The following is an 11,372-nucleotide window of genomic DNA, read 5'->3' as shown; positions in this document are numbered from 1 at the left end:
CAGAATTTTTAAGAAAGAATTCTAGTGTTTCATGGAGCATGTTGAAGCCTGGCTGGCTGTAAAGCCATGTCTCAATTCTTATACTCAAGAAAAGAGCTTCTTTATCTTTCTTAGCCAATTGGCTGTTAAATATAATGAATGTCAGGCGTGTCATGTCTGAGTTACATACTAAAGCTTGGCTGGCTATTAAGCCATGCCTGACCCTTTGATTGGAGCTTTAGAGCATAAGATTCCTGGAATTCATATTAAAAATTTTGGAATCCTTATTTTCTTTTTCAAAATTATTTTTCGAAAAACATAAAATAAAAATCCAAAAAAATAGAAAATCATAAAAATCAAAAATATTTTTGTGTTTCTTGTTTGAGTCTTGAGTCATATCATAAGTTTGGTGTCACTTGCATATGCATCTTGCATTTTTTCGAAAATATCATGCATTCATGGTGTTCTTCATGATCTTCAAGTTGTTCTTGGTAAGTCTTCTTGTTTGATCTTGATGATTTGTTTGTTTTGTGTTGTATAGTGTTTTTCATATGCATTCTTGAATTCTTAGTGTCTAAGCATTAAAGAATTCTAAGTTTGGTGTCTTGCATGTTTTCTTTGCATTAAAAATTTTTCAAAAATATGTTCTTGATGTTCATCATGACATTCAAAGTGTTCTTGGTGTTCATCTTGACATTCATAGCATTCTTGCATGCATCACATGTTTTGATCTAAAAATTTCATGCATTGCATTTTTTTTGTGTTTTTCTCTTGCATCATAAAAATTTCAAAAATAAAAAAAAAAAATATCTTTCCCTTTTTCTCTCATCAAATTCGAAAATTTGGATTGACTTTTTCAAAAATTTTTAAAAATCAAAGTTGTTGCCAATAAGTCAAATCAAATTTTCAATTTGAAAATCTTATCTTTTTCAAAATCTTTTTCAAAAATCAAATCTTTTTCAAAATTATTAGCTATTTTCGAAAATTCCAAAAATATTTTTCAAAAATCTTTTTCTCATTTTAAATCATAATTTTCGAAAATAACTTAAACAATTAATGTTTTGGTTCAAAAATTTGAAGTTTGTTACTTGCTTGTTAAGAAAGATTCAAACTTTGAGTTCTAGAATCATATCTTGTGATTTCTTATGAATCAAGTCATTAATTGAGATTTTAAAAATCAAATCTTTTTCAAAACTAATTTCTATCATATCTTTTCAAAAATATCTTCTTATCTTATCTTTTTTTAAAAAAAAAAAAATATCTTTTCAAAATATCTTTTCTAACTTCCTAACTTCTTATCTTTTCAAAAGTTGTTTCAACTAACTAACTAACTTTTTGTTTGTTTCTTAACTTTTTCAAAACTACCTAACTAACTCTCTCTCTCTCTAATTTTCGAAAATATCTCTCCCTTTTTCAAAAATTTCTTTTTAATTAACTAATTAATTTTATTTTTTATTTTTGAATTCAAAAATTTTCGAAAAATACTAACTAATTTTCAAAAACCAATTTTCAAAAATCACTAACTCTTTTTCAAAATAATTTTCGAAAATTATTCCTCCCCCATCTCATTCTATTTATTCATTCATATCCTAACATCTCATCTCACATTCCAATCCTCACAGTTGTGTTTCTTCCTTTACATCACATCCTTCATCTCCCCCTCTTCTTCTACTTACAAAGGGATCCCTATACTGTGGTATAAAGGATCTCTATTATTATTATCATTTTTCTGGCTATTCTTCCTTGTCATATGAGCAGGAGCAAGGATAAGAACATTCTTGTGGAAGCAGATCCAGAACCCGAAAGGACTCTGAAGAGAAAATTAAGAGAAGCTAAAATACAACAATCCAGAGATAACTTTTCAGAAATTTTCGAACAGGCAGAGGAGATGGCAGGCGAAAATAATAATAATGTAAGGAAGATGCTTGGTGACTTTACTGCACCTAATTCCAATTTACATGGAAGAAGCATCTCCATTCCTGCCATTGGAGAAAACAACTTTGAGCTTAAACCTCAATTAGTTTCTCTAATGCAGCAGAACTGCAAGTTTCATGGACTTCCATCCGAAGATCCTTTTCAGTTCTTAACTGAATTCTTGCAGATATGTGATACTGTTAAGACTAATGGAGTAGATCCTGAAGTCTACAGGCTCATGCTTTTCCCTTTTGCTGTAAGAGACAGAGCTAGATTATGGTTGGATTCTCAACCCAAAGACAGCCTGAACTCTTGGGATAAGCTGGTCACGGCTTTCTTAGCCAAGTACTTTCCTCCTCAAAAGCTGAGCAAGCTTAGAGCGGATGTTCAAACCTTCAGACAGAAAGAAGGTGAATCTCTCTATGAAGCTTGGGAAAGATACAAACAGTTGACCAAAAAGTATCCTTCTGACATGCTTTCAGAATGGACCATCCTGGATATATTCTATGATGGTCTGTCTGAGTTATCTAAGATGTCATTGGACACCTCTGCAGGTGGATCCATTCACCTAAAGAAAACGCCTGCAGAAGCTCAAGAACTCATTGACATGGTTGCTAATAACCAGTTCATGTACACTTCTGAAAGGAATCCTGTGAGTAATGGGACGCCTATGAAGAAGGGAGTTCTTGAGGTTGATACTCTGAATGCCATATTGGCTCAGAATAAAATATTGACTCAGCAAGTCAATATGATTTCTCAGAGTCTGCATGGAATGCCAGCTGCATCCAACAGTACTCAAGAGGCATCTTCTGAAGAAGAAGCCTATGATCCTGAGAACCCTGCAATAGCAGAGGTAAATTACTTAGGTAAACCTTATGGAAACACCTATAACTCAACATGGAGAAATCATCCAAATTTCTCATGGAAGGATCAAAAGCCCCAACAAGGCTTTAATAATGGTGGAAGAAACAGGTTTAGCAATAGCAAACCTTTTCCATCATCAACTCAGCAACAGACAGAGAACTCTGAACAAAATGCTTCTAATTTAGCAAATCTAGTCTCTGATCTATCTAAGGCCACTGTACGTTTCATGAATGAAACAAGGTCTTCCATTAGAAATCTGGAAGCACAAGTGGGCCAGCTGAGTAAAAGGATCACTGAAATCCCTCCTAGTACTCTCCCAAGCAATACAGAAGAGAACCCAAAAGGAGAGTGCAAGGCCATTGACATAAGCGCCATGGCCGAACCTGTAAGGAGAGGAGAGGACGTGAATCCCAAGGAGGAAGACCTCCTGGGACGTCCAGTGATCAATAAGGAGCTTCCCTCTGGGGAACCAAAGGACTCTGAGGCTCATCTAGAGACCATAGAGATCCCATTGAACCTCCTTATGCCCTTCATGAGCTCTGATGAGTATTCCTCTTCTGAAGAGAATGAGGATGTTACTGAAGAGCAAACTGCCAAGTTTCTTGGTGCAATCATGAAGCTAAATGCCAAATTGTTTGGCATTGATGCTTGGGAAGTTGAACCTCCCTTGTTCATCAATGAACTAAGTGATCTGGATCAACTGACATTACCTCAGAAGAGACAGGATCCTGGAAAGTTCATACTACCTTGTACCATAGGCACCATGATCTTCAAAGCTCTGTGTGACCTTGGTTCAGGTATAAACCTCATGCCCCTCTCTGTAATAGAGAAACTGGGAATCTATGGGGTGCAAGCTGCTAAAATCTCACTAGAGATGGCAGACAGCTCAAGAAGACAGGCTTATGGACACGTAGAAGATGTATTGGTAAAAGTTGAGGGCCTTTACATCCCTGCTGATTTCATAGTCCTGGATACTGGAAAGAAAGAGGATGAATCCATCATCCTAGGAAGACCTTTCCTAGCCACAGCAAGAGCTGTGATTGATGTTGACAGAGGTGAAATAGTCCTTCAATGGAATGAGGACTCCCTTGTGTTTAAAACTCAAGGATCTCCCTCTGCAACCATGGAGAGGAAGCAGAAAAAGCTTCTCTCCAAGCAGAGTCAACCAGAGCCCCCACAGTCAAACTCTAAGTTTGGTGTTGGGAGGCCACAACCAAACTCTAAGTTTGGTGTTGAACTCCCATATCCAAACTCTAAGTTTGGTGTTGGAGAGTCTCAACAAAGCTCTGCACATCTGTGAGGCTCCATGAGAGCTCACTGTCAAGCTATTGACATTAAAGAAGCGCTTGTTGGGAGGCAACCCAATGTTTATCTAATTCTTATTTTTATTGTTTTTCATGTTTTCTTAGGTTCATGATCATGTGGAGTCACAAAATAAACAAAAAAATCATAAACGGAATCAAAAACAGCAGAAGAAAAATCACACCCTGGAGGAGCATCTGTCTGGCGTTCAAACGCCAGAACAGAGCATAGTTCTGGCGCTGAACGCCCAGAATGGGAGCATCCTGGCGCTGAACGCCCAGAACAAGCATGGTTCTGGCGTTCAACGCCAGAAATGGCAGCAAAGGGGCGTTGAACGCCCAAAATGGGCACCAACCTGGCGCTGAACGCCCAGAGTTGTGTGCAAGGGCATTTTACATGCCTAAATTGGTGCAGGGATGTAAATGCCTTGACACCTCAGGAACTGTGGACCCCACAGTATCCCCACCTACCTCATCATCTCTCTTCCCATTCATGATCATCCCTTCTACTTTCCAATTACCACTCACATCCATACACCCACTACCTTCAAAATTCAACATCTCTCTCCCACCCAATCCCACCCATATGGCCGAACACACACTCCCATCCATCTCCTCCATATCTTCTTCTTTTTCTTCAGTCTTTCTTCTTTTGCTCGAGGGCGAGCAACATTCTAAGTTTGGTGTGGTAAAAAGCATAGCTTTTTTGTTTTTTTTCCATAACCATTGATGGCACCTAAGGCCAGAGAAGCCTATAGAAAGAAGGAAAGGGAAGACAAAAGCTTCCATCAAGGGTCTATAGCTCAGTGGTAGAACATTTGACTGCAAATCAAGAGATCCCTGAGATACCTCAGGGGATACATTTTCTTCCACACAATTATTGGAAGCAACTAAGGGTGGAACATCAAGAGCACTCCATCATCCTTCATGAAATCAGAGAAGATCTAAAAGCAATGAAGGAGGAGCAGCAAAGACAAGGAAGAGACATAGAAGAGCTCAAGGACATCACCAAGGTGGACTCAATCCTTGTTCTTACTTTCTCTGTTTTTTCGTTTTCTATGTGCTTATCTGTGTTTGTGTCTTCATTACATGATCATTAGTAGTTAGTAACTCTGTCTTAAAGATATGAATGTCCTATGAATCCATCACCTCTCTTAAATGAAAACTGTTTTAATTCAAAAGAACAAGAAGTACATGAGTTTCAAATTTATCCTTGAACTTAGTTTAATTATATTGATGTGGTGACAATGCTTCTTGTTTTCTGAATGTATGCTTGAACAGTGCATATGTCTTTTGAAGTTGTTGTTTAAGAATGTTAAATATGTTGGCTCTTGAAAGAATGATGACTAGGAGACATGTTATTTGATAATCTGAAAAATCATAAAAATGATTCTTGAAGCAAGAAAAAGCAGCAAAGAACAAAGCTTGCAGAAAAAAAAAATTTAAAAAAAAAATAGGAAGAAAAAAGAAAAAGCAAGCAGAAAAAGCCAATAACCCTTAAAACCAAAAGGCAAGGGCAATAAAAAGGATCCCAAGGCTTTGAGCATCAGTGGATAGGAGGGCCTAAAGGAATAAAATCCCGGTCTAAGCGGCTAAACCAAGCTGTCCCTAACCATGTGCTTGTGGCGTGTAGGTGTCAAGTGAAAACTTGAGACTGAGCGGTTAAAGTCAAGGTCCAAAGCAAAAACAAAGAGTGTGCTTAAGAACCCTGGACACCTCTAATTGGGGACTTTAGCAAAGCTGAGTCACAATCTGAAAAGGTTCACCCAATTATGTGTCTGTGGCATTTATGTATCCGGTGGTAATACTAGAAAACAAAGTGCTTAGGGCCACGGCCAAGACTCATAAAGAAGCTGTGTTCAAGAATCATCATACTGAACTAGGAGAGTCAATAACACTATTCGAATTCTGAAGTTCCTATAGATGCCAATCATTCTAAACCTCAATGGATAAAGTGAGATGCCAAAACTATTCAAGAGGCAAAAAGCTATAAGTCCCGCTCATATGATTGAAGCTCTGTTTCATTGATAGTTTGGAATTTATAGTATATTCTATTCTTTTTATCCTATTTTGATTTTCAGTTGCTTGGGGACAAGCAACAATTTAAGTTTGGTGTTGTGATGAGCGGATAATTTATACGCTTTTTGGCATTGTTTTTAGTATGTTTTTAGTAGGATCTAGTTACTTTTAGGGATGTTTTTAATAGATTTTGTGTTAAATTCACATTTCTGGACTTTACTATGAGTTTGTGTGTTTTTCTGTGATTTCAGGTATTTTCTGGCTGAAATTGAGGGACTTGAGCAGAAATCAGATTCAGAGGTTGAAAAAGGACTGCTGATGCTGTTGGATTCTGACCTCCCTGCACTCAAAGTGGATTTTCTGGAGCTACAGAACTCGAAATGGCGCGCTTCCAATTGCGTTGGAAAGTAGACATCCAGGGCTTTCCAGAAATATATAATAGTGCATACTTTGGCCAAGAATTGACGACGTAAACTGGCGTTCAACGCCAGCCTTCTGCCCAAATCTGGCGTCCAGCGCCAGAAAAGGATCCAAAACCAGAGTTGAACGCCCAAACTGGCACAAAAACTGGCGTTCAACTCCACAAATGGCCTCTGCACGTGTAACACTCAAGCCCAAGCCCAAGCACACACCAAGTGGGACCCGGAAGTGGATTTATGCATCAATTACTTACTCATGTAAACCCTAGTAGCTAGTTTATTATAAATAGGACCTCTTACTATTGTATTAGGCATCTTTTGATCATCTTAGGATCTTAGGATCATCTTTGAACGCATTGTTCTTAGACCATGGGGGCTGGCCACACGGCCATGCCTGGACCTTTCACTTATGTATTTTCAACGGTAGAGTTTCTACACTCCATAGATTAAGGTGTAGAGCTCTGCTGTTCCTCAAAGATTAATGCAAAGTACTACTGTTTTCTATTCAATTCTTCTTATTTCGCTTCTAAGATATCCATTCGCACCCAAGAACGTGATGAAGGTGATGATTATGTGTGACGCTCATCATCCTTCTCCCTTATGAACGCGTGCCTGACAAACACTTCCGTTCTACATGAATTAAGCTAGAATGAGTATCTCTTAGATCTCCTAACCAGAATCTTCGTGGCGTAAGCTAGAATGATGGCGGTATTCAAGAGAATCCGGAAAGTCTAAACCTTGTCCGTGGTATTCCGAGTAGGATTCAATGATTGAATGACTGTGACGAGCTCCTAACTCGCGATTGCAGGGCGTTAGTGACAGACGCAAAAGGATAGTAAATCCTATTCCAGCATGATCGAGAACCGACAGATGAATAGCCGTGCCGTGACAGGGTGCGTGAGCATATTATTCACTGAGAGGATAAGATGAAGCCATTGACAACGGTGACGCCTCCAGACGATTAGCCGTGCCGTGACAGGGCATTGGATCATTTTCCCGAGAGATGACCGAAAGTAGCCATTGACAGTGGTGATGTATCACATAAAGCCAGCCATGGAAAGGAGTAAGACTGATTGGATGAAGATAGCAAGAAAGCAGAGGTTCAGAGGAACGAAAAGCATCTCCATTCGCTTATCTGAAATCCCTGCCAATGAATCTACATAAGTATCTCTATCCCTTTTATTGTTTATTTTAATCTAATAAAATATCATGTTTAAATCCGCCTGACTGAGATTTGCAAGGTGACCATAGCTTGCTTCAAGCCAACAATCTCTGTGGGATCGACCCTTACTCACGTAAGGTTTATTACTTGGACGACCCAGTACACTTGCTGGTTAGTTGAACGGAGTTGTGTCCACACATAGTAAAGAGCCATAATAATGATTCCATACAATAACAAAGAGTACTACATTAATGTGATCACAATTTCGTGCACCAATGTTCATATTCTTAATTTTGTTTCACAACTTCGTACAACTAACCAGCAAGTACACTGGGTCGTCCAAGTAATAAACCTTACGTGAGTAAGGGTCGATCCTACGGAGATTGTCGGTATGAAGCAAGCTATGGTCACCTTGTAAATCTCAGTCAGGCGGATTCAACTGATTTTATAAATTGATAAGTAAAAGATAAATAAAATATAAAATAGGATAGTGGTACTTATGTAATTCATTGGTGAGAATTTCAGATAAGCGTATAGAGATGCTTTCGTTCTTCTGAACCTCTGCTTTCCTGCTGTCTTCATCCAATCAATCCTACTCCTTTCCATGGCAAGCTGTATATTGGGCATCACCGTTGTCAGTGGCTACATCCCGTCCTCTCTGTGAAAATGGTCTGATGCGCTATCACTGCATGGCTAATTATCTGGAGGTTCTCGATCATACTGGAATAGGATTCACCATCCTTTTGCGTCTGTCACTACGCCCAGCACTCGCGAGTTTGAAGCTCGTCACAGCCATCCCTTCCCGGATCCTACTCGGAATACCACAGACAAGGTTTAGACTTTCCGGATCTCAAGAATGGCCATCCATGGGTTCTAACTTATACCACGAAGATTCTGATTAAGAAATCCAAGAGATACTCATTCAATCGAAAGTAGAACGAAAGTGGTTGTCAGGCACACGTTCATAGGGAATAATAATGAGTGTCATGATCATCACATTCATGTTGAAGTGCGACTGAATATCTTAGAAGCGGAATAAGTTGAATTGAATAGAAAAACAGTAGTACTTTGTATTAATTCGTGAGGAACAGCAGAGCTCCACACCTTAATCTATGGTGTGTAGAAACTCTACCGTTGAAAATACATAAGTGATGAGGTTCAGGCATGGCCGAATGGCCAGCCCCCAAACGTGATCTAAAGATGAAACTAAAGATGTAAACACAATAGTAAAAAGTCCTATTTATACTAAACTAGTTACTAGGGTTTACAGAAATGAGTAAATGATGCAGAAATCCACTTCTGGGGCCCACTTGGTGTGTGCTTGGGCTGAGTTTGAAGTTTACACGTGGAGAGGTCATTCTTGGAGTTGAACGCCAGTTTGTGACGTGTTTCTGGCGTTGAACTCCACTTTGCAACTTGTTTCTGGCGCTGAACGCCAGACTGCAACATGGAACTGGCGTTCAACGCCAGTTTACGTCGTCTAAACTCGGGCAAAGTATGGACTATTATATATTGCTGGAAAGCCTTGGATGTCTACTTTCAAACGCAATTGGAAGCGCGCCATTTGGAGTTTTGTAGCTCCAGAAAATTCACTTTGAGTGAAGGGAGGTCCGAATCCAACAGTATCTGCAGTCCTTCTTCAACCTCTGAATCTGATTTTTGCTCATGTCCCTCAATTTCAGCCAGAAAATACCTGAAATCACAGAAAAACACACAAACTTATAGTAAAGTCCAGAAATATGAATTTTAATTAAAAACTAATAAAAATATACTAAAAACAAACTAAATCATACTGAAAACTCTGTAAAAATAATGCCAAAAAGCGTATAAATTATCTGCTCATCAATGTCCTCTGCTGGTTCTGTGCTTCGGTTGATACTGGCTACTGGAGGTCTGATATATTTTCCGTTAGGGATGTGTTGATCATCCCGTGGAAGCATGCCTTTGGTGTCCCCAGCCCTGTAGGAGACTCCGGCTGCTGAGATGAGATCTAAAACCAAGGCGGGAAAAGGTAAGTTGCCCACAATTTGTACGTGTCCCATAGTATCCTGAATGTGTCTTGGTAAGTTTAGAGGCTGGTCTGTAAGGATACACCAGAGTAAGACTGCCATGTCTGTAGTAAAGGAGGACTCGTGAGTGCTCGAAAAGACATAATGATACATAATCTGTGCCCATACTCGAGCCTCCAAGGAAAGTGCTGAAGCCGATATGCCTTTAGGTCGGGAACGATGGTATCTGTAGATCCATCTGCTGCCAGGTTGTGCTATAACTCTGAGAACGGCGTCCCAGTCAAATTGGTATGTCTGGCGCTTGAGTGAGGCTTCTTGGGATCCTTCTGGAGCAGGGGGGAGATCTAAAGCTTGTTGCATGGCCTCTTCAGTTATGGGGACTTGCTTATGATGGACATCGACAGACTGCATGGTTGGCATGTGAAAGTTAGAGTAGAATTCTACTACCCGTGAAAGATTAACCTGCCGTGGCTGTCTCCGTAGGAATCCCCATTGTCTTCGTTCGATGCGGGGCTCAACAAAGTTGGTAATGTGGGTTGGGAGGATGAGAAGGTGCTCATTGTTATAGTTCCTTGCTGCCAGGATGGGGAACATCTGCTCACAGTAGCGGTTAGGAAACCGTGCAGTATCCTTTACTGGGAAAGCTTTTTCTTTTTCATCGACCTTAACGATCCTCTTGATTCTTTTTGTTGAGGATTTCACCGTTGTGGAAGATGGTTATGCCACTAATGCTCTTTTTGTTCCTCTCCGTGCTGGTGGTTTGGGAGTAGCTTTCTCTTTACCTTTCTTGGTGGCCATCCTGAAAAAGGAAAAAGAACGTAATATGTAAACCTAAGGGTTCGAGCAAGGGAGCGAACAATATGGGTGGTAATCCATGCACGATAAATAAGTATATCGTTAACACATGGTCTAAACTACATGTGAAAAGTTCATCAAAGGTAATATAGTAAGTGCATGTAATGGCAATTAAATGCAAGATGTTTATTGGCATACCGGCAAAGGCATGAGTAGCATAGATCAAGCATTCAATGTCCAAGTTAGATTACCAAGTCATTCAAACTAACAACCTGTTTGTATTGATAATTATATTTAATTAATAAAATATACAAGGGTTTTTGTGAAAAACAGGCAAAGGTAGTAAAATGGAATAAATTAAAAAATGCACAATGCCATACGGGCTTTTTCATAAACACTTGGCATGCATGTTGAATATGTCATGGAGAGTAGTAAATTTGAACATGCAAACAACCCTTATGAAAAGTGATATATAATTGTCAAATAATTCCACAATAATTCACAAGCAAAATATAAAAGATAATAATCACCTAGTGAAATATCAAACACCAACTAAAGTAATAAAAGGAAAGAAAAGAAAGAAAAGGAAAAATATAGATCATGAACGTGAAAAGAAAAATAAAACATAAATAAAAGAAAAGTAAAAGTTAAAGAAAGAAAGAAAAGAACCTTGATAATGGATATGAAAAATAAGGGAGGAGAAAGTAAAAAGTGAGAATGAGTAGAGAAGGAAGAAGAGGTAAGAAAAGAATAATAAGGGAAAAAAATTAGGATTTGAAAAGAAAAGATAAGATATTTTGGCTGATCTGGATATTCTGAGCACCGCATGGGACGCGGACGCGTGAGTCACGCGGTTGCGTGGGGTGTGATGTTTTTCAAGTGATGCAAATGCGTGGGTCACGCGGTCGCG

This window comes from Arachis ipaensis, chromosome B3 (assembly GCF_059453495.1).
Source record: "Arachis ipaensis isolate K30076 ecotype BB chromosome B3, ASM5945349v1, whole genome shotgun sequence".
NCBI classification, from domain to species: Eukaryota; Viridiplantae; Streptophyta; class Magnoliopsida; order Fabales; family Fabaceae; genus Arachis; species Arachis ipaensis.
Note: the sequence above shows the minus strand (reverse complement) of the source record.